This window comes from Pyrgilauda ruficollis, unplaced genomic scaffold, assembly GCF_017590135.1.
Source record: "Pyrgilauda ruficollis isolate IOZ18807 unplaced genomic scaffold, ASM1759013v1 scaffold16, whole genome shotgun sequence".
Taxonomy (NCBI): Eukaryota; Metazoa; Chordata; class Aves; order Passeriformes; family Passeridae; genus Pyrgilauda; species Pyrgilauda ruficollis.
In genome coordinates, this window is record NW_024514764.1 from 3,574,300 (window position 1) to 3,597,270 (window position 22,971).

Here is a 22,971-nt window from a genome sequence, read left to right on the forward strand (position 1 = left end):
CCCTCTTTCTTAGGGTTACTTCTGCAGCTATCCAAGATTTTTTGGCACTTTAAAAAAAAGTGCAACCATGGCTATACAGGCCTTTATTAATAATAAAACTCACTGAGTTTTATTAAGTTTTACTTTAAAAACTTAATTTTTAAAACTTAAGTTTTAAAAATCAACCTCACAACTTTTTTTAGAGAAAACCACTATTAATTTTCAAGTTAAAGTACAGACCAGAAGAACAACAGATATTAGGGAGATAAATTAGGAATAATTTGTACCTTATCAAAACTGGACACTCAACCTCTTTAGGTCTTTCCATGACTAAGCTGAAGGAATCTACCAACAAGAAAAACCTGCACTATAAATCTGCAGCCCTGTTCTGGCTGACCAGAGTAAATTGTACTGATTTAAAGTTTGTACAAGGCATAGAGCATGGGGAAATTAACTGTTTTGATCTCAGGGAATTGGCAAAAGATGCAACAAAATTGCATTTTCCACAATTATGATCCCTCTATTTTCTCCTAAAGCACAGTACTAGGAACACATCCTTGAAGATTACACAGAGCATTTGGGATTTGTAAGATAATAATGATTACATGGTGCAGCCAGGAGTAGGATTTTACCTATTATTACCAAGCTTAAAAGAGAGGTTCTAACTCTGCAGAAGTTTGATGGCAAATTTGCATTCTTCTGGAGCAAAGTGGCAGGCAGGAGAGCAAAAATTAAAAAATATTTGTCACAGTTTCTATACTGTTTTATAGCATCCAGTTCTAACTGCTGTCAAAAATTTTATAGACGCCAAGGAACAGAGAGTAAATGACAAAAAAAAAAAATCAGAAAAACAATGAAAATTAACTACAGTGAGAGGGTTCTTTTTGCCAATACCCCTTGTCATGCAACAATGCACTAACAGTCATATTGTACTCAACCATGTGACCAGGAGAATTCTGCAGCCATTGGACAAAAACTCTTGGAAAAATCCTTGCAAGGTCTGAATTAAAAAATAAGCCATCAAGATAAAAGCAATTGCTTTCCAAATGGCCAGGCAAAAATTGATTGATATAACGTGATCAAGTAGCTATTGCATGCAATTTTATGGCAAGTCTGTATAAAACTTAATATAGCCTCTATTGTGCCTCTTCCAGATTATGTTCTTGATGTAACTGGCTTGTGAGTAGTGCTGGAGAAACTGCAGTGGGAAAAGGCACTTCCAACATGTAATTTGGTTTTGTCCTAAAATACAGACATATTGTCAGGAAATAGTAACTGTTACCAAAAATACTGCTGGAATGAAAAATACTGTGTTTTTTCCAGTGGAAATAATCTTAGGAGAGGAAAATACCAAAATAGCCCACACTAAAACACAAAGTCCCTGCAAGAAGAACGTGCCCTGATTCAGCAAAACAGGTGAGAATGTGTTCATGCCAAGGGAGTTCTGCCCAGTGGAGATCATTTGTGTATGACAATTTTATGTCCCCTTGAAGTCAGCTGGAAGCATAATTCTCCACTAAATTGGGTGGTAGTAGAGAACCTTCCTCTTCCCATGGCAGTTTGGGAGCTATTGCTTCAAGTACTGGGAAAACAAAGACCTGAGAACTTCATTCATGTGGGAAAGAATTCCAAAGTGAAGAGCAGTAAAGCTCTGCAACACCTTTTCCCTGCAAAATTCACAGCAGCAGAGGAGCAGAGGAACAGATCATTTAAGAGGGATCCATTTAAGAAGGATCTGCTCACTTGCAGATGTTGATAACCCATGGGATGTTTTGGGTTTTTGCCTTTTCCTGCTGCCAGCAGAGGCGACCAGAACCTCTTTGGGCCCTCCTAGACATGGAAAACTGAAGTGTAAGGACAGAATTTGAGGAATCAGTTCTACTCCATGATCATGTGTGGCCTTGGCAGAGTTTGGAGGTCCCACACTTTGTGTCGTTCAGATCTGAACTTTCAGATGGGCTCACTGTGAGGTGTGAATCAGCTCTCCTGCCTCAAGGCTGCAGCTTGTGACCCTTCCTCAAACAAAAGCAGAACTGCTCTCACTTCATGTCTTGAAAGACAGGTCCTTAAATATTTACCTCAGAATCTGGATTTTCATTTTTGGCTCTTTGATCTTTTCTTTTTGTTAACTTTTTTGCCTCTTTACTCATTCTGGAGTATTTAGTCTCATCCTACAGCTCCTGAGTGGATGAATCAAGAATAAAATAACAACAAGGGGTGGGATTTTCCAAAGCACTCAGCATCAGCCTGACTCTATTCTCTTTGAAGTCAGCAGGAGTTTTATTACCAACTTCATCGGGAGCAGTTAAGCCAACGCTACACATTGTGAACGTGCATATTCATGAAGCAAGTAGGATTTGCTAATGGAACAAGGATTCAAACGGCTGATAAGATTTTAAGTGAAAAAGATACTTAAAAAACAAAAACAAAACCAAAAAACCCCAAGTAGTTCCATGAACATCAGATCTATGAATTCCTGCTTTCTTTGAGCTTGATTGACTTGGGCACCGAGAAGGGGCATGGGCTGATTGAAGTCCTTCCTGTGGGTGGGATGCTGAGATTTGTGCTCTGTCCCAAATGGATTCACCAGCACCAAATAAAGGCTCAGCACAACATGGCAGCTTTTTCCTCTGTAGAAGTAGGGCATCTCTCTTCTACCTCTGCCTGTCTGCTCAAACCTTGAGGGAACTTGCTATTTTTGAGACTGCTACCCTCTATCAAATTCGGCTGGAGCTGGATAATGCACTTAAAAGTTGTGAGGCATATACACACAGGTATAAACACAGTCCATGTGAGCATGAAATCCACGTTTTTGCAGGATCTGCAGGAAGGCAGATGTTAAGACTGCTCAGAATCAAGTTTTGAGGCAATGAAAAAGATGGGTTCAGAGCAGTTGAACAGCAAACAGCTTCAGATGGATGAACCACAACCCTCTGAGAATCTCAGCTATGGAGAAGGTGTAAGAAAAGGGCAATCCTTGAGGAAAGAAGAAGACAACAACATAGTCCTTCAGAGGAATTAGAAAAATGGTTGCTGAGATAAGTACATTCCAGATAAGAAACTGACATATATAAATGTGACAAATTGCTCAAAGTACTCAAAATGTGGAAAAAAAAATAAAAAAAAATACAGGACTTGAAAGGGTGCAAGCTTTTTGAGTAGCAGAGGCACTGCACTTCTGGAAATTCAGGGCATTTCCATTCTGGAAAGCCAAAGCATCTTTGGCTGCACAAAGAAAATGAAAGGAAGCAGCAACACTGACTGGTCCCTTTGGCATCTGGGCTAAAGCAGCCCAAGAGAAAGACAGAGAGAGTTGGATACAGTTCCCAAACTCCTTTCATATGGGAATGCAGACTCCCAGGAACAAAGCCTGGCAATGGACCTTCCCTGCCAAGAGCAGCTCACTGCCAGCCCAGGTGCTCACATGCACTCTCACTGCCTTTGGCACCAGGGATGTCCAAAGAAGAGGATCAATTCTCTCTCCACCCCACAATTTCCACACCGCTGACAACTCAGAAAACAATTCAAGAGGGAATTCAAAGGATCTGTTGAAATTTCAACGAGGAAATCTGAGTGAGTGAGCATATGTAAATAGAAAGAATGAGTAGCACATAATTACATCAAATTGTTACTTAGCAAGGGAAGTAAATAACACAAAATATGCAGAGCAAAAAATGGCAATGAATTAGAACTAATTACTTAAGGCTAATTAAAATAAGAATGGCTTGAATTGAAATATGTTAATAGCATTGAACCTGCCTTCTACCAGGGAATTTCAATAAAAGTGATAATGTCACTTCAACCTTCACCTGACAGGGGGAGGAAAGTTGGGATTTGTAGCTCATAGCTGCTTGGGGGTACTGACCACAGCACTGCATTATTTATGATGGAATGGACTGGATTTTTCTGGCAGGTGCAGGTCTCCTGGTCATGGGTAGAAAGAGGTTTTCTTGGATAATGGATGTGAAGTGGAGAAAATACTGTGACAGGCAGAAGTTAAATCCCTCGAAGACGAACAGATCCTGAGGTACCTCTCCATGCTGGGAAATGCTATGGTTAAAGAGAGAAAAAGAGAAAGGCATGGAGATAATGAGATCACAAAGAAGGAAAGAGAAAGAAGGAACAAGAGAGACTGAGGGAATGAGGAATGAAATAGATAGGGAAAGCTTAGAGCCATGACAAATCATCACCAGCTTCAATTACATGAGCCTGCTGGGCTATGAAATCTGCCAAAGGTCACTGGATTCCTGTCTTTGCAACTAAAAACCAAGTGGCTTTGCTGGTTCCACCCCATGGCACGACTGTCTGGTGGGAGTGCCCAGGGACCAGCAGCCTTGCTGATGGGCACTAACAAGCTGGTCCAGAGAGCACAGACAGCCCCAGTTAGGAGATGAACGTGTCAGAGCCATGCACCAACTCCCAGCACTCTGCCAGCACGCCAAAGTGCTCCTGTGCCAGCAGCTCAAGGCCTGCCAGAGAGCAGGGGGAAACCTGGAGCAGCAGCAAAGCCTGGTTCAGCATCTTCTTGCCACGCCACAGAGCCCAGCTTGTGCTCGACCACCATCCTTGCAGGCTTATGCCCCATCACACCCTCAGCCACAGCCACTGAGCCCAGCAGATTTGGATCCCTGCTGGGCACGGGCACAGCTGCTTCAGGGGCAGCATCTACACATGGAGAAATCCTGATCTTCTGCCACAAGCAGAGAGTGCCCTGGCTGTGCACCACGCCCTGGGGCTCACCCCTTGGTGCTGAGCCGGGCACAAAGCTCTCCCTGCTCCTCCAGGAGCCGAGCTGTTAGCTGTGCTTACTGCCTCATTCTTTCCAGTCCCTCTGGTTCACACTGGAAAACCTCTTACCCCTCTCAGAGCTCTGGGATTCCCATAAAAACCATGAGCTCCTCATCCCAGCACTCTGCATGAACAGGGGTCACAGAGAGGATGGAGGGTGGGATGTGGCAGCAATGCAGCCTTTCCACTTTCACTCCATCTCCTGCACTGGCTTTTGAGCCAACTGAAGGAAAAGCTGGTGCCAGGCTTGCTGCCAGCTGATGAATCCAACTGGATTCATCTTGGATCTGTGCATCTGAGGAAGCTCTAAAGCCAGAGCATGGCTGGGTTCTGCCCAGCAGGTATGGGATGCTGTGAAGTATCAGAGAGGGGCTGCAGCTCCAGGCTCTGCCTGTGGCAGCCTTCCCAGCACGGACCAGCTGGGACTGGACTGCAAAGCCAGTCAGGAGCAAGAGCACAGGCTGGCTGAGGAAAAGGTAACAAGCCTTGGAGGATTGCCTGAACTGCAGGCTGTGACCTGCTGATGACCACCTCCTCAGGGCTCCATTTGTACAGAATGCCAGCCAGGACGTGACAGCGGGACACACCCTTGGAAAATGTCACTGTGCTGAGTACCAGGGCTCTACCTTGAGCATGCTGTTGTTTCTATTTCTCCAGTCTCCTTCAGAAGGAAAAACATTGCTTAGAAAACCAGAGCTCAGACTTGCTGCTCCTCCAGTGCATGGAGGAGCTGTGGCAGGCCAGGAACAGGTTGCTGTGAGCCTGCTGCCAAAATCCTGACATCGCTGTCACTGCCCTGCCTGACCCTCTGCCTGCCAGGGAGGGAAGCCCTGGCTCTGCTGAGGATGCTGCCTCGGCAGACACGAGCTGAAAGACATTTCCTCTTTGTTTCTCTGCTCGGTGTAATGAATCCTGCCTCCCACTCAGATCTGCTAAGTAAGAGGAGTTACTGTGAGTAATCCCCACTTCGACGTCTTCGGCTGTAATCGCAGAGAAATCACATTAGCTTTTTTTTCTAGGACAAGGAGAAATTCATCAAATTGCAATCCAGGGAGAGCACACACAAGAGAGAGAGAAAGCCAGCACACACATACCCTGCAAAAAAAATCCCAAAGTTGACATTTACATTTCAAACACTTATAACAGCTAAACAAATAACAGTAATTATACTATTTGCATACTTTGTTAAATAATTGTTTGTTAGGTAAAGGCAGCCTGTGTATGTCTCTGTGTGTGTGTGCAAGGAGCAGATGCCTGAAACCCCAGGAAGCAGAACAGCTGCTGCCTCCCTTCCCAGGTGACCTGTTTGCTTTACAAAATGGTGACAAGTGGCCCAAAGCACTGGCCATGGGGGTTGGATGTGCTGATATATGGGGCAGGAGGTCCTTGGGTGGGCAGGACGAGGACCATGAGCTGTAATCCTGCTGCTCAGCACCCACATCACCCTCCTGGGCACAGGGACAAGCTGAGTGCTCCAGGCATGAGCACCAGCACTTGATGAGGCGAAGCTCCAAAGCTCTGAGCACGGATTGAGGACTGCAGAAACACTGTCAAGAAAGAGAGCCGTGGGAGAAAACAGGGGAAGACACAAAAGCTGGACAGAGGGAGGCTCTCCACCTTGCAGTAGGAGATGCTGAGCACCCCTCTGATGATGATGCCTGACTCAGAGCCCACAAACCCTCTCCTGGCTGGCGATTTCCCTTTGCTCCTGCAAAAGCATCTCAGCTTTCATCCCTTTTTGCTGAGCTCCTCAGGCAGACAGCTAATTGAAGGGTTTTCCTTTCATTTCTAATACAGAAAACCCAGTAAATGCCTTTCAGTCTGCACAGTTTCCCCATGATTGGCTCTGTCTATCCACTCACCACTCCTATCCTGTTTGTATGGGTTTTTTTTTCTTATAGACTTGAATGATGCAAACTGGTGGAGAGAGGAGAAGCCTTCTGCCTCTCCTCACATGGTCAGAAAAGGTGGAGCAGAGCCAGAGCCACTGCATCTTTTCACACCTGGATGGAACCAGGTCAGGCAGCTAATGCATTTCTCAGGCTCAGTGGCTACTTGTTGGAGACACACAAATGCTGCTCGGCTGCTTGAGTGCTGGAGGCTGGGAGCAAAAATTCCAGCAAGAGACATATGTGTCAGAAGGCTGAGAGGGATGTGGTGCCAGGAAAGAGGAAAGTGATGCACACACGGAGAGCTCAGCTCTGTGCAATAGGAAGAGATGCAGATGGAATAAAAGGCTCCATGGCTTTGAAACTGCCCCTCACAGCATCAATAAAGAGGTTTTTTAAAGAGGGTTCATTAAGCATAAGAGCCAGTGCTTGTGCCCTGGCTGTCATGGGTGAAATCCCAGCTCCAGAGGTTAAAACTGTCCCTTAGTCTGGGAGCAAAGCCCTGCTCACTCTGACCCCCCCACCCAGGCAGTGTGTCCCCCCAAGCAACAGCAGGAAAGTCACAGTCCCAAGGAGGAGCCCAGGCAGTCACTGGCTCTGATCTGTGCAGCTCAGATTTTTAAGTGTACAACTAAGGGCATCCCATGGGGCTGGGGAAGAGAAATGCTCCAAAATAACCATTCTCCCCTCAGAACATTTTCACTGGAAACGTTTATATTTACCCTTCAGAAAAAAAACTTTTTCCTCATTTTTTTCTTTAAGTTGAAAGAACATTTTCCAGTTCAACTCTTGTTCTTTCAAGTAGAAATGTTCAGTTTTCTTTAATGACTCCTTTTCCCCCTGCTTTTTACTTAGAGTTTGAAAAAAAAAAAAGGAGATGAGGAAAGGAAAACTAACAAAACCAGAATGAAATTTTTTACATGAGTTTCAAATAACTTGAAAAAAATAATTTTTTAAGCTTTATAAGTGATTTTGAAGGATGCAAGAGCTTTCAGCAAACTTTTTTATGTAGGTCAAAAAAACTTCTTACCAGGATTAAAAAAAAAAAGCCTAAACAAAAGCCCTTAATGTGGGTGAAACAATGTGAATCAGCTCTCTACAAAAGCTTTGCTACAACTGCCTGTGCAAGAAAATCATAGAATTATAAAATTATAGAAGAGTTTGCGTTGGAAGGGACTTTTAAAGGTCACCTAGTCCAAACCTCCTGTCGTGGCCAGGGACACCTTCCACCATCCCAGGCTGCTCAATGTCCCATCCAAGCTGGCTTTGAACACTTCCAACAATGGGGCAGCCACAGTTTCCCTGGACAACCTGGGCCAGTGTTTCACCACCCTCATTCTAAAAAACTTCCCTTTATCTAATCCAAATTGACCCTCTTTTAGTTTAAAACCATCACCCCTTGTCCTACCACTACTGACCCTGCTAAAACATTTGTTTGTTGTGCCACAGTGCACAGCACAGGGGGCTCGTGTCAGCCCAGGCAAGGAGCCTTGGGAAATATACTTGGTTTGGGACAAAATGGCAAAAAATCAGAGAGAAAAGAAGTGTGATTCCTGCCTCCCTTTAAATAATAATTACAAAAAAAAAAAGAGCTTATGGAACCGGACACATTTGCCTTCAAAAGATATTTAACACTTCACTTTGCTTCATCCTTTTCTGAATACTTCTTAGAAAACACAAAGGCTTTAAACAAAAGGTCATTAAGAGATAAAGAATTGAAGCTCTTCTTGCAAGAATGAAAGGAGAAAGCATCTTGACATTTTTAACGGGGTTTTTTTCCCCTCTTTTCCAAACTGAAAATTAATCAACATTGATTTGATTTCACACACATGAGCCTGTTTTGTGGAAGTGGCATTTGCTGAGAGAAACAGAGAGCTGTTTTGACAAGAAAATTCCAGCCAGAGGAGCACACAATATGCTGCACACCATTAGGGCACACAGGCTGCAAGGACACTGGGCTCCCAGGGTTCATAATAAATCCTCTCCTTTTTCTGGGTCAAGAAACTCGTAGCTGTCTGGAGGTTATGCTAACACGCCAGGGTTTGGGGACTGATGTTGAGATCTGAGGAATTCCTGTTGCCTGGAATAGAAACAATGAAATTGTTCCAAGGCACCGTTTATTCCCAGGTGCCTGCAAGCTGTCATTTCTGGGGAAGATGAACAATTTGAGAAGATCTAATGTCTTCAGAAATAATTCAGGAAGACAGAATTCATTCAGGTCCCCGGGTCAGTAATGAATGGGACTCGTGTGAGTCAGAGGAGGACAGAGGGGACCTGAGCAGCAGCTCTCCAAAACCAGGTGAGCTTGTGGAGCCATGCAGGGGGCACTGACAAAGGCTCTGAGCAGCTGGGACTGGAGGCTCTGATGCCTTGAGAGGCTGAACCTGGAACAGAGAATAGACAGAGCTAAAGAATAAAGCAGGGATTTATTAAAAGGCCTTAAAAGGATCCACCTTGGGCAGCACAAGAACCCAGCCAGGGCTACACCCATGATGGACCCAAAATGGTCACAAAATGGACAACCAGTCATGGGGTCTCTCACTTTTATAAGTTTTGGTCCATTTGCATATTGGGATTAATTGTACAGTTATGAAGTCACATCCTTCTTGTTTGCTCCCCTCAGTTCTTCATTGTTTCTACTTTTGGTCCTGAAGCTTGTAACAGTTGTCCTTGGTCTCAAGCTTGAAAAGGATTGTTTATTCTAACTACTCTGTGAAAAGAGCTTACTAACACTTAATATGAAGCTCAGAGCTACACACCTAGGCAGCACAGAACCTGAGAAATATGAGAGTTAAAACTTAAGGCATCAGCCACACACGCTGCAGAGGGGCTGGGTGGGAGCAGTGAGGACCAACACAGTCCTGAGCCTTGTGCTACTCCAGCACCCCAGTTCCCCCAGTAAACACCTGTTTTATCTCACCTCCTTTCACCTCTCGGTCAGTTCTAGTCAGGAATTCTAGACAGGAATTCTCTCACTGGGAACAAAGCAACGCTATGAACATGGAGTATTGCCCTTAGGTATTTGACAAGGAGCTGTGAGACACCCTGAGTGTGCCACAGCCTCTACCTGCAATGAGGGGTCAGAGGTGGCATGAGGAAGGAACAGCGTGGAGAAAATCACAGGATCATTAAGGCAGGAAAAGACCACCATGACCACTAGACCCTGTCACAAAGAACTACCCACTAAGCCTGGGTACCAGAAGCAGTCCTGCTTCCCTGCAGCACTGCCCTGCATCCTGTCCTGGCTGGCATTCACTTTCCTGCTGGCATTCCACTGCTTTGGAATGCTGTGGGTCCCTGTATCTATATCAGGGAGCAGAGAAAATGGCAAGGGAAAAGCAAACAAAGTGAATGAGGAAAGCATAACAAACCCAGCAGAAAAGTCTTCCCACGCCACTCTGTGCTTTCAAGTAAATGAGGCTAATTAACTAATTGCCTAAATTATTAGGGCTATTTTTACCCTTGTATGAAGGCTTGGCGTTATTGCCAATTTCTTAAGACTCAGTGCTGAACTCTCAACTTCTCAGGAAGTTAATGAAGCAAAGCCCCTGCAGGGGGGACCCTCAGGGCAGAGCAGCTGCCAGGCCAGGGCTGGGTCGGGGCTCAGGTGGGCACCTCGGCAGCAGGGAGGGAGCATCTGCAGCCAAACCACCCCCCCTGGGTGCTGCTGTTTAACACAGAAGTTCAGAGCTGTTTGCTAAAATCTCCCCTGCCCCCAGTAAAGGATTCCTCTCCATCAGCTTCCCGCTGCAGGCAAGATGATAGAGGCTGATTTGGAGGAAAGATTTCACACCTGGGCGAGAGAGGGGAAGAGTGATGGCTGCATGCCAGCCCTGGCTCCATGGCAGCCCATCAGATCTCCCGGGCAGACCCAGAGTAACCTCGGACAACGGGACCACAAAAGGAAAGGGCTGGTCCACCTGCTGGAACCTCGACTGACCACACTCCCTGCCCCAAACGTGCAGCCTCCAGGCAGCAATCCAACCTGGCAGGAGCTCCCTCCTTCTGCTTTGAGAAAATGCTGTTTTCTTGGGGTTTGAAAGAAATCTAGATGTTTTCTCCTCTTCAGCTAAATGCCAGCGTCTGAGCTCCCTGGTGGCAGTCTCAGTTAACTCCATTACAATCCCCCAGTCATTCTGGCTGAAGAGCTCGTCCCCTCAGGAGCCAGAAGACTGATAGCTCTCCTTTTCTGTAACAAATCTCACCTATCAGCTCTAATGAGGTGACATTTCAAGCCTGCCTCTTCTCTCAGCACAAAATACACAACAGTTTGGGGTGGCAAGTCTCTTGCAGGCATGCAGGTGACAGTCTGCTGTCCTTTGGATGCAGGAGGGAGCTCTCCTGTGAGTTATCACCAAGATTATCTTCAGTGCTGGACCAGCCACGGCTTGGTGTGGCTGAGTCCTGGAGACCTCCAAGGATGGAGATAGATCTCAGGGCCTTTTCTGGCCATCTGTTGTGGAGCTGTGCCCCACTCTCAGTGCACATCTCCTTCCCAGCGCCCAGCCTGAGCCTCCCAAGCTGCCTGTGTGCCCTGTGCCCCCTGTGAGGCTGCCTGCTGCTCCTGGGGAGAGTTTGGCTCTGTCACCTCTGTAAGCTCTGTCCAAGCAGCTCTAGTTATTCCATGCTGCCTTCCCAACCTGGGTCCTGCTGTCTGGCAGGATGAGGAGTCTCTGGATGTCCTGAATGTTGGTCTGACAGTGCTGGTGAAGGGAACCAGCAGCTCACATCCTACCAGATCAAGAAAGCCACAGACCTCTTGGGTCAGCTCCCCCCAGGCACTTGTGCCTCCCAGCAGGGCTCCTGGGCCCCTCTCAACTCTTTTGGTGAGGTCAGTAAGATGAGGAAGGAGGACCAGATGGCAACCACTGCTCTGCTCAGCAATGCAAGAAGGGCATCTCACAACTCTGTTATCAAGGAAATGTGACTCACCAGCAACCACTGCTCTGCTCAGCAATGCAAGAAGGGCATTGTTATCAAGGAAATGTGACTCACCACAATTTTTTGGTATCTTTCTACCTGCAAGCCCTCTCCCCAAACTCTGGTCACCTGGCTTGCTGAAAATCCCATTTTGGTTGGAGCTAGCCAGCTTTTGCTGTTGAAAAATACCATGTTTGACTAGTCCAGAGTGGAACCTCTGTCAGATCAGGTTCTTTTATCTTAGAAAAGATGAGTACTTTCTCCTGTCTTGTCAGGGAAGCACAGAGAGCCATTGTACCAAAGTTTTGTAAATATAAAAGAGAGATTATGGTCCCTGGGGTGACTTGGCAGGAAACTTCACCATTTTCAAGGGCCTTCCTGCATGTGAAATGGAAAGAGCAATGCTGCCCTGTAGCTCCCTGTTTGCAATGTACTTAGAAATTCTTGAATATCTGGCACAAGACATGCTGTATTATCTCCTACCTCATCTCCTGTGTATAAAGCTGGCAGCCTGGTCAGGGGAATTATTCCAGATTTGTGCTGTCCAGAAAACAGCCTGACAGGAAGATTTGCAAGTCACATCTCCCTGCTCAGTGCCATCTCCTGCCCCATTGCTCAGGAACCCACTAGAGATGATGAAATTTGGGCTCCCCACCCCGGGAGAGGGTTGGCAGTCCCAAAGCAGGAACTGGCAGGCAGTTTTCACTGCTTCTGCCAGCTCCAGGGGCTGCTCACTGCCTGTTCCCATCACTCTCAAATATTCCCACCAAGGCACCACCACCTCAGCCACCACTGCAGAGAAACCAAGGCTGCCCTTTCCACCCACACTCAGGGACCAGCAGGGAACTGGATGACACTGGGGAGCCCAAGAGAGGTCAGTCCTGCTGCAATATTTACAATACAGGAGAATACCCTGGTTTCTTCATTACCCCCAAACTCACATAACAGTGGAGATGGAGAGGATGTCAGGGCACAGATATTTCCCTACTCCCCTGGGGCAGGTCCTGCTGGAGGTGTTGGGGCAAAAGGAATGAAAGCCTGGTTTCAATTTACCAAGTGAAATTTGCACATTTGCAAGTCAGATTAAATTTCCCAGGTTTGCCTTCTGCATATTTTATCCACTAACATATTTGCATAGATTTAAACACAATACAAAGCTGCAGACCCCATCAAAAGAGGCTGGAGAGGAAAAGGGCAGGAGAAGCTTGTTCTTTTCCTTTAGGCTTATGGGAGATTGTGTTCCCAGAGGTTGGAGGAGCATTTCCAGGCTGGAGCTGTGCCAGTCCCTCACCTGAGCACAGCTTGGAGATGCAGGCAGGAGCCATGGAGACCTCAACAGGTGGGCTCAGGGCAGGGATTGGCTCTGGTGGTGCTGGGACAGATCATTCAGTAACCTCAACCCATGCCAGTAGCACCTGAGAGAGCAGGATGTCAGCTCAGAATTGCTACATGGCATCTCTCCAGAAAGTGGAAAAATCCCTTGGATAATGCCACGGTTTCATGGGAATGCCCCACTGGTGCATTCCCCAGGAGGTCTCTGCACAGGTACAGGAGAAGCACAGCTTAAACACACACTGGCACCATGTTAGGTGATTAAATCATTAAATCCCCCATGTACCTGCAGGAAGTGAAGAATAGATCCTGCTCACCAGAGCTGTGAAACATATTCACCTGTTGCAGGAATTAATCCTTTTTTTTTTTTTTTTTTTTTTTTTTTACTAACAGAGAGTGGCAGAGCTGTGCACAGAGAAATCCTGTCTGAAAAACGAATCCCTGATAAAGAGGAAGCCAAGTTGAAAGGTGAGTTTTACTACCTGCCAAGGCTTTGGGTTTTTAAAGAGTCTCTTGTGGAATTACTGTATTAGCAAGCTATTACAGGTATAAATATCAAAATGCTATGCACAGCAAGAAAAATCATGAAAGTTTTGGGACGGGAAGGAAACACACAGAAAAAAATGAGGCAGAAGAAGGGAAAAGGGGGAAAGAAGAGAAGCACTGATGTGAAGAAAGGAGGGAGGCTGGTAAATGATGGAGGAGATAATGGAAAGGGGTTGAAGAAGAGAGCAATGAACAGTAGAGTTGGAAGAATAGAAAAAGATAAAAAGAGGAGAAGAAAGGAAAAAGGAGATAAATGAGGGCAAAGACCAACTCATCATTTTGCAATTCCACCCCGGTGGAGAGGAAAATTGATGTCTGGAGCTTTTTTATGGCCAACCTCCTGGGCATGGGACAAAAGACAAGTTATTACCCAACCCCAGGTCAGCTCTGTAGCCTGCCAGCTGCCTAGACACATTCAGAGAGCCCAGGAGAGCTGTAAATCAAGGGGGCCAAAGGGATCAAGGGAGGCTGGGACCAGGCAGAGCAGTGAGCTCAGCAGAGCAATACAGCCACAGGAGAGGAGCGAGCCCAGGAGCAGCACAGGCAGACAAGGAGTGCCCAGATCTGAGGGCTCTGCTCATCTCTCCTTCACGCCATTCCTAAGGACAGCGCTCACCCAGAGATGCAAGTCCCCCTGCATTTCCTCCTGATTTCTCTTCCTATTGATTTCCAAGCCCTGAATACCATTTATTTTTGCTTGCTTGATTCACTCATTCATTGAATAAAGGCTTCATCACTATTATTATTATTATCCCCGTCATTGGGCTCCTCATCACACATTATATTATTTGCATTGCAGAGCTGGAAGATTTCAGGTTGAGGCAGGAAATTTGTGTGAGTTGTTATTACTGCAATCAGATGAAGTGAGAATTGGATCGGAGGAGGCTGCCAGAGCACAGCTCTCCCAGCAGGACACCGAGGCTCTACCCAATCAGGGAAAGCTGCTCACTCAATCTGCAGGTCCCACCAGCAATTTTGGACTTGTCTTTGGTGTCCCACCTCTCCCTCCCATCCCACCTCCCAGCCCCACCAGCTGCCAGCAGAGAACGGGGAAACGCGTCGGTACAGGAGGGCGAGGAATCAGAAAGGACTTGGCGAGATTGCACATTTTCTGCCTTGCTGATGGTATTTATTAGACAACAGAAAATAGCTATTTTACCTTCTGCCTTGTAAAAAAAAAAAAAAAAAATCCTCATTAAATTAATGGAATGTGCAGCTGCTGAACAGAGTGTTCCTCTTGCGGCCGCCTCCCCATTAGCCCAGCACTTGCTGGGAGCAGGGAACCAGGCTGCCAAAAGGAGCTGTGGCTAACTGCAGCTCGTGTGGTGGGAGAGGATGGACAGACAGACAGCCCCCTGCTCCTCCCAGATCCGGGGTCATGCCAGGGGACCTACAAATGCCCTGTGGCTGCAGACAAGGTGTTAGCACTGCCTTGCTCAGGGTGCATCCTCCTTCCTGCACACACCCCTGCCGGGCCTCAGCCTGTGAAGGGAGCCAGAGGGGTCAGCCCAGCAGACTGAAAGTGCCTCCTTTTGCCCAAGCAGAGCATGATCCAAACTCCAGCTTGAGGAGGTAGTGTTGCTCAATGTCTTTTGTTGAGCAAGGTTGGGTTTGCAGGCAAGTGAGGTCCCAATTTCCCAGCCTCTGCCGCCTCAACATGACCTAGTCCGTCCATCCCAATCATCCATCTCTCCATCTCTACATCGCAAAGTTCCACTGAGCTGATGTTTGCCCTGAGGTGTTCAGCTGGGATCCAAGGAAGCCCCAAGCCTGGCTGACTGCACAGCCCAGAGGAGTTCCTACACATAAGCCTTTGTTTTGGCTGAGGGGAGACCAAAAATAATGAGCCCAATCCTTTCCCAATCCCAGCAAGACAGGTGCACCATAAACACAAGGTCCTGAATGATTTTAATGATGCTGACAGAGAGAACAGCAGCCAGTCTTGCGCATTCATTTCTACTGAACAGCACTGAAGGGGTTTATGTGAATCTTTTCTTCTGATACTTGGTGGAGCCTGGGCAGTGTTTGATGGTGAAGTAATGCCCAAAGTCCCGTATTTCATGGGACTTTGGGGAGCAGATCCACCAGTTTGCATTGACAAATTCTCCAGGAGGTACCAGATACCAAAACATGCTGCCTTGGCTCACTGCCTCACCACTTCACCACCAGCAGCTCCTGAAGAGTTTTATCTACAACTGCTGTGGGCCCAGCAGTTCTTCTCCTTAGGAAATAAAGTCCTTTGTTAGTTGCCTCAGCACCGCCTGATGTTTCAGGATCACTGCAGCATAATCCACATTTAATCCTCAATTGTGTTTTCTGCAGCTAACCCCTCTGCTAATGCCGGGGAGCTCCCAGAGCCTGCACTGCTCCTCTGAAGCTGCAATCCCTTCCCTGCTGCCCTCTCCTCTTCTTCCTAGGAGGCTTTTCTGTATAGATGTTTCACCTAGGTGAGTTTTACCCGTCCTTCACGGGAATTTCTTCTCTTAACTTGCTCCTTCAGCATTTACGAGGCAGCTGGGGGAAAGCTGACCTTGGGAGACAGGTCCAGCTGCACAGAGGTTGCCCCCACTGTGTCTGTGGTGGGAGCAGGAGATGGGCCCCTGGATTTCAGCAAGCAAAGGGAAGTTACAGGACTACAGCATGTTGAATCACCTCACGCCGAAATAAATCCTGACATAATAAGCCCTAATACCGCCAAAGAAACTATTACAGTCAGTAACAGAAATAATCCACATTGAAAATCGGTGCAAATACCTCTCCCCAGTGGAATGACATGGCTCTAGAGGATCAGTTCCAGTCAAAGATGATCATTTCATGTTTACCCAACAGATGAGGGCAGCTCCAAAAGTCAAATGTTTGTTGCCAGAAAAGCTCTGCCGAAGTGAGATTTTGCCACCTCTCATCAAAGATTTGCTTTTAAAAGCGATGAGCAAGTACAAAAGGGAAGACCATGAAAGGCAGAGATCAAATCAAAGTCCAGAAGGCTGCTCTGACTCTCTCTTACACCACTGCCTTCATTCCTATCAATTCAATCAATTTGCAGCAGCAAGGGCAGAACAAACACCAACCCGATTGCTTCTTTAGCAGAAATGTTTGGGTTTTCAGAGGCTAATGGCAAAATTTCTCCTAGCCTTTGCCTGTGTTGCTGCTGGTCTCGGGGATTTTAAGGCAGAACCCTGTCTGCAAGTCACTGGTTTTATCTACAGCATCAGTTGGTTGTGTTTTCAGGGCAGTAAGGGTCGTGGCACGTGTGGATCTGGCCAGTGGCGTGTACATGCTGCCTTGGGCACTCGTGGCAGTGCTACTCTTTCAGATGAACCTGTGACACAGGACTACCAAGCTGCTGAGCTTCCTGCTGGGGAGGCTCACAGGTTGGTTTAGAAAGCAGATTAGCCAGAAAGACATGGCAGAGTAGCAAAAAACCAGGGGCTGTCATTTTTTCCTTGGAAAAACATTTGCTTTCTTAGGAAAAAAAAAAACTAATTTCACGGAAACAAACAAACATACACCCCCAAGTTCCATTAATTAAAACTTGAAGCCTGTCACAGGGAATTTTGATAAAAACGTTGACATTTTGCAAAGTTGCCCTTGGACAAATCATGAGCAGTGAAAGCTCTGAGACAGGGAGCCTGTGGAAAGTGACTCTGCGCATGCCGGAGCGTTTGGGAAGGACATTCATCTTCCTGCAGTCAGGTGTGTTGGTAATTCCGTGATGTTTCTCATGTGTTTGTCCTTCCCATATCCACGTGCAATCTGCATTGCATGGGGGCTGTGGCAGGACTGTTGGAAGGCCAAGAGAAGGTCGTGTGGCTGCACACAGGGAAGATGCAGCGTGCCCTGGCACGGCTCCGCGGGCTCCAGGTGCCGTTTGCAAAGGAGGCACTTTGTGCCCGTGCGTCTCCTGCTGCTGGCACACACACGGAGCTGCATCACTTCACAGAGCCCAGCACACATTTTTACAGAGGTCAGGGATGCTGGCTGGAGCAGCCAGAGGTGAAGCAGAGCTCCGAGATTTTGGGTTACTCATTTGTTCTGTGGGAATTCGTGGAGCCGCAGGTTGACGCAGCGCCCGCAGGTCCCCAGGACACCTGCAGTGCTCAGGGCCTCACACAGCAGGATGCTTCCACCTCGTGAGTCAGAAATGCTGGTGCTGAGGCTCTCTCCTGCTTAGGAGCATTCTGATACATCACCCCTGTCTCAGGTCTCAGCTGCAGGCAGCAGCCCTGCCCATGCACACGGACCCTTGGCCACCTCAATCATCCATCCAAACCAGAGGAGACAGACAGGGAGGAAGGACCTCACCCTCCAGGTCTGCCCTGGGGCTGATCTACATGTGAGGAGCCGCTGCCTTTGAACACCATAGTCTCATCTCAGCATCATTTCCCCGTTGCTCCATCCCCCTGCTTCTCCCGTGCCTATGGGAGCACTCAGTTCGCACTAACAGATCTGAGCGTCCCCGGATGATTAAAGGAAGCACTGCCTTTTAAATCGCTCTGATTGGGGTTGACGGCTCTGTGGAATTGGACACTTGGCTCTAATGATGTGTGAAAATCTCCCTGCTGTGACCCGTCGTTCCAGCTGTGGAAAATAAGGAGAAAGGCAGAGGAGGGGCATTAAAAAAAAACCCTTCAGTGGGAGTGCCAGATCAGACAGAGGTTTGTCAAGCAGGACAGTCCCTCTGGGGCTGTGCTCAGTGCCTGTATGAGGCTGGGAGAGGTGGCCCTGCTTCACAGAACTGATGGGGATGTGTGTAAATGTGTCACCACCGGTGGCAGCAGATGGATTGGGGTCCTGGTCTAGTGCAGGTCAGCATGACCAAAGCATCTGAGCCACTCTGGAAGCTCACTCCCAGCCAAGGAATGCCTGCCAGTTTCATGGGTAGGCTCCATCCTGGCTCTGGCTGGTCCCACCAACATTCCCGTTCTGGTGTTGGGGTGAATGATCCCAGACTGAGGTGCAGCTGGTGTGTGCAGGTTGTCATGACACTGCCGTGCTGCTGAGGCATTGCTCCAGGCTGGAACTCCTCTGGTGAGACTGTGGTGAGCTGGATCCAGCCCCAGGGACAGGCAGGCATGACCAACCTGCAGCACAGCACGGTGGCCTGTCGAGTCCCACAAGCATGGTAAGAATCGTCTCAGGGAGCAAACCACGCTGTCCCTGACACACAGGGGACACCAGCTGACACCTCCTGGGCTCTCTCCATCACTGCTGCTGCCAGGGGACCCGCCAGCAGATCCCTGTCAGCCCAGCCCATTCAATGCTTTTTGTCCCCACCACCTTCCCCTGTTATTGAACCCCTGATGACACCTGAATTCAAAGCATATCTGGCCATGCACAGTCTAATCCTTCCTCTCCAGACAAATTGGTTTCTTAGATGCCCTCCTCGCTGAGATTCACTGTTCTGTGGCACAGGGGAATGTCCACCTGGGCTCTGAAACAAAGGATGAGTTTCCCCAGGCTCAGATGGGGCTAAACAGAGTGGGGGAGGCCGGGCACCGGCCGGAGGTGTCCTGCAGCGAGTGACCCTCAATGTGACATTGATGGCTCTTAATTCCTAAGCCTGCTTTGGAAGGATTTCAGTAGATCCAATTTAATCACTGCAGCCTCTTCATCTCCCCTGTCTCAGCTCAGGGTGATGTTATGCATTCTCCTCCACTGCTTTTCTCCAAGAACTGGCCACCCTCCTCTCCCTCCGGGGAGCTGCAGCGTGAGGCCAGCGAGCCCCTCACCTGCTGCACGGTGCAGGGCTGCCAAAGCCACGGCTGCCCTCGGCCTGTTTACTACCACACAGCTCAAACAGCATTTGCTTAATTTCCTGTGTCTGTGGGAGGACTCGTTGTCGTGCTAACGAGGGGCACAGCTCCCTGCAGGTGCACCCACCACCTCCCCACGGCTGGGCTGCGCCGCGCATAGCGTTAAACATTTAAGCGCTTGTCAAAATGTTGTAACTATTTTTTTGTCTTGTTCCATTAGCTCCATTTCCAAAGGCCACCACTGGAACTACTGAACATTTATTTCTATTGAATCCAGCTTAGAAGTTATGATCTGAGGAAGCAGGAGACAGGACAGTATGTTCTGCGGCACCGGCTTTTCCCCACCACCGCTCAGCTGAGACACGCTGGCCTTTGAAATATCATTTTTATTCCTACCTTAGAAAAGCTAAAATAAAGAGATTGACTCTTCCATCTGCTTGATTTGCTTCTGCTGTTTAAATAAGGTACATAAATATCAGCCAGGTGGCTGCCCTATGTAAGTTTTGGGGCTGTGTGTTTAAACACCCTGCACGGTTTGTGGTACCAGCCCTGGGAGCTGGATTTCCTCCCCAGGTACAAAATAAAGTGGTTATTACATGATTTTCCTGTTGCTAGAGAAGCACACACATGAATCTTCCTCCCTCACTGCCTGTGCATGAACAATGTCTTATTATGCAAATACTAGGAGTACTAGACAAAAAGCACAGAAGAAAGCCAGTGGAGCCAGCAGTTCAGAGGGAGTGAAGCATGGGCAGGGGTGGGCTGTGGGGATCCCAAGTCCCCAAGTTTGCTTTATGTTCACTTTATCAGCAAGAAGTACAGAGCAAGAGGGAGTTGCATGGGGCTGGGGACACCTGCACCCCCCAGGGACATTGGGGAGATGCCCAACACATCAGCCCTTGGCCACAGAATCCTGCACCAGGGTCACTGCAGGGCTGAGCTCCCCCGAGCAAAGCCCACGTTTGCACGAGGGAGCTGGGCTTGCTGCAGGACAAGGGGACAGGACTGCTGGTGGCAGCCCTGCAGTCAACAGCCTCGCCTCCTTCAGGGTAAAAAAAGGGAAATCTAAAGCCTTCTTAAAGACTTCCCTGCGTTTAAATTCCTTGCTATTTAAAGACATGTGAGAGCCCGAGAGTTCCAGCCCGGCTGCCTGTGCCTGGATGCTTTGCAAAGTTGTAATCCCCGCTAGTGACATCACGGGCCGTTGCCATGGCGATGTCACAAACTCAGAGCTGTGACTTCATCACAGCAGAGATCGGCAGCAAGGGAGGCAGTGTTTCCCAGTGCCTCTGGTAATTAGCAAACTGGCATGGAAAATGAGGATGAAACACACAGGATAGGGACATAAAACCATTTAGCAAGTATCGTCTACTGGAAAGCATTCCCTCATGAGAAAGTGTCTCCTTAATGTATCCTGCACTCTTAAATAACCCACAAAAGGCAGGGAATAAAATAGAAATTATAGTGATTTGTTTTATTGGGCATTTCATTGAGTAATTAAGAGGATAATTATGAGAAGGAACATTAAAAGACATTACTCTCAGCCTTCATCCTGCTTTAGAGGAGCATCCTCATATTGAATGTGCAGCATCATCTGACATTGTCCTGTGCCAGCTTGGGTTTCCCTGAAGGGAGGAAGGCATGCATGGATGTGGGAAGGGGTAAAAAACATCTCCCCCACGGCCTGACAGGATGCCAGAGTTCTCCCAAGAAATGCAGGGTGGGAGCAGTAGGTTGCAGGGAGCAAACCCCACCTTCATGGTGTCTCCTGGCACGTGGTGTCAGGCACTGTGCATCGTGTGTCATGCAGGAGGAGGCTAAAGGAAAAACTGGGGAGAGATCAGTGTGGTGCAAAGTACTGATGGGGCACCACAGCCAAGGCAGAAGTGGCAGAAATCTGGAAATCCAGCTGAAAGTTCAGCACAAAGGTGACCCTGCAACAGGAAGGCAGCTCTCACCCACCCCCCTATTGTGTCTCCTCAGCTTTGGAAAATACCTACAGAACTACCTGTTTAACTAATCCACATCCAGACAGGACCCAGCACCACTCAGCAGACACAACTCAACCTAAGCTGCCTCTCTAAGACTGCCAGTATTTCCTACAGATGAGGAAGCCTTGGTGCTGGCCAGCACATCCATGAAACACATCAATAAAACAAAGACCTACTCAAGTCCTGAAATCTGCAGCTCCTTTCTGACCCCAGCACATCTCACTCCACCCCATTTACCCACCAGCACAGACACACTCCAACAGGAATGCCAAGACATCAGGTCCCACCACAGGCTTCCTCTGGAGCCCATGTCACATGCTGGGGACCCCAATGCTCACAATACAGCCACCTTCTAAGAGGCCCCAGGTGAAAGCCAGCCCCAGCAACAGCAATTTGTCCACTTCAGGTCCCCAGAGGTCACTGCAGGGTGCAAACATGGTGCTAAGGGAAATGCAAACAGGAGTGATGGACACGATGAAGAGCAAGAGCTTTACCAGAAACAACGACTCCCACTGGACAGGCATCTATAAACTGAGATGACAGATGAGCTAATTCCCACTGTTTCCTCAAACCACTTGCACAGATGGCAAAACAAGCAACCAACCCACCTAGATAAATGAGAAACCCCAACCTGCAACATCACACTGCTGACCAGTTGACAAGATTTAAGTAGCCCTTAGGTCGTTGTTTGCTACAAAACATACATTTAGGAAAGCATGCTGGAGAAGGCTGGCATGTTTTAAACTGGCCTCTGTTGTCCTCTCTAGGGAGAAAAACCCTTTTTTCTCCCTAGGGAGATAGATGTGACAGCTATAATCCAGTTGCTATGCTGGATTTCAGGGACAGTGGCTTGTCCATGTTGAGCCCAAAGCATCAAACAACTGTCAGAAAAATCCACATTCAGAAAGTCACCAACCCTCCCTTTTCTTGTCCTGGGAACCACAACTCCCCTCCAAACTCCCCTGCTCATGGGGAGCAATTTCCATCCTCTTCAAAAGAGAGTAAAACCAGTTTTTGGCTTCTGGCTGGCCCTTCTAGGCACGAGAGCAGCTTTCTGGGGGACTCGAGTGCTCAGCACAGCCCTAAAACAAGGCTCCTGTTTGAAGTGCATGGATTGAGGCTGGATTAAGAAAACCCGGGAGGAGTGCTTAGTTCTGCTCCTGCTCTAAAAAGGCTGCTGAGCAGCAGCAGCCAACGCAGCTTCATCCTGCTCAGCCCTCCATGTGATCCCTTCGAAGGGCCGGGGAAGCGGCAATTTCAGATGCGCAGTTCGACGTGATCCGAGAGCAGGGAATGGCAGAGACCGTGCTCAGCTTCCCAACGCTGCAGGAGAACTCAGAGAGGAGCTGATCCTCCCTGAACCAGGAGCAGGGAATGGCAGGGCCCCTGCTCTGCTTCCCAAAGCTGCAGGAGAACTCAGAGAGGAGCTGATCCTCCCTGAACCAGGAGCAGGGAATGGCAGGGCCTGTGCTCAGCTTCCCAACACTGCAGGAGAACCCAGAGCAGGAGCTGATCCTCCCTGAACCAGGAGCAGGGAATGGCAGAGCCCCTGCTCTGCTTCCCAACGCCACAGGAGAACCCAGAGAGGAGCTGATCCTCCCTGAACCAGGAGCAGGGAATGGCAGGGCGTGTGCTCAGCTTCCCAGCACTGCAGGAGAACCCAGAGGGGAGCTGCTCCTCCTGGGAGGCTGCGGGGGCACCCAGAGCAGAGCTGATCTGGTTCTCACTAAGAAGGAGGATCAAAAACCTCCACAGGGGCAGGGAAAGAACAAC

The 22,971-nt window shown here is 48.2% G+C and overlaps 1 protein-coding gene across 1 annotated transcript in view; it reads right to left on the reverse strand.

Annotated features, from left to right (window-relative positions):
* ELFN1 (extracellular leucine rich repeat and fibronectin type III domain containing 1) overlaps positions 1-22,971 on the reverse strand; it is a 103,627-nt gene that overhangs the window by 58,122 nt on the left and 22,534 nt on the right. The gene's annotated exons all lie outside the window — the stretch shown is intronic.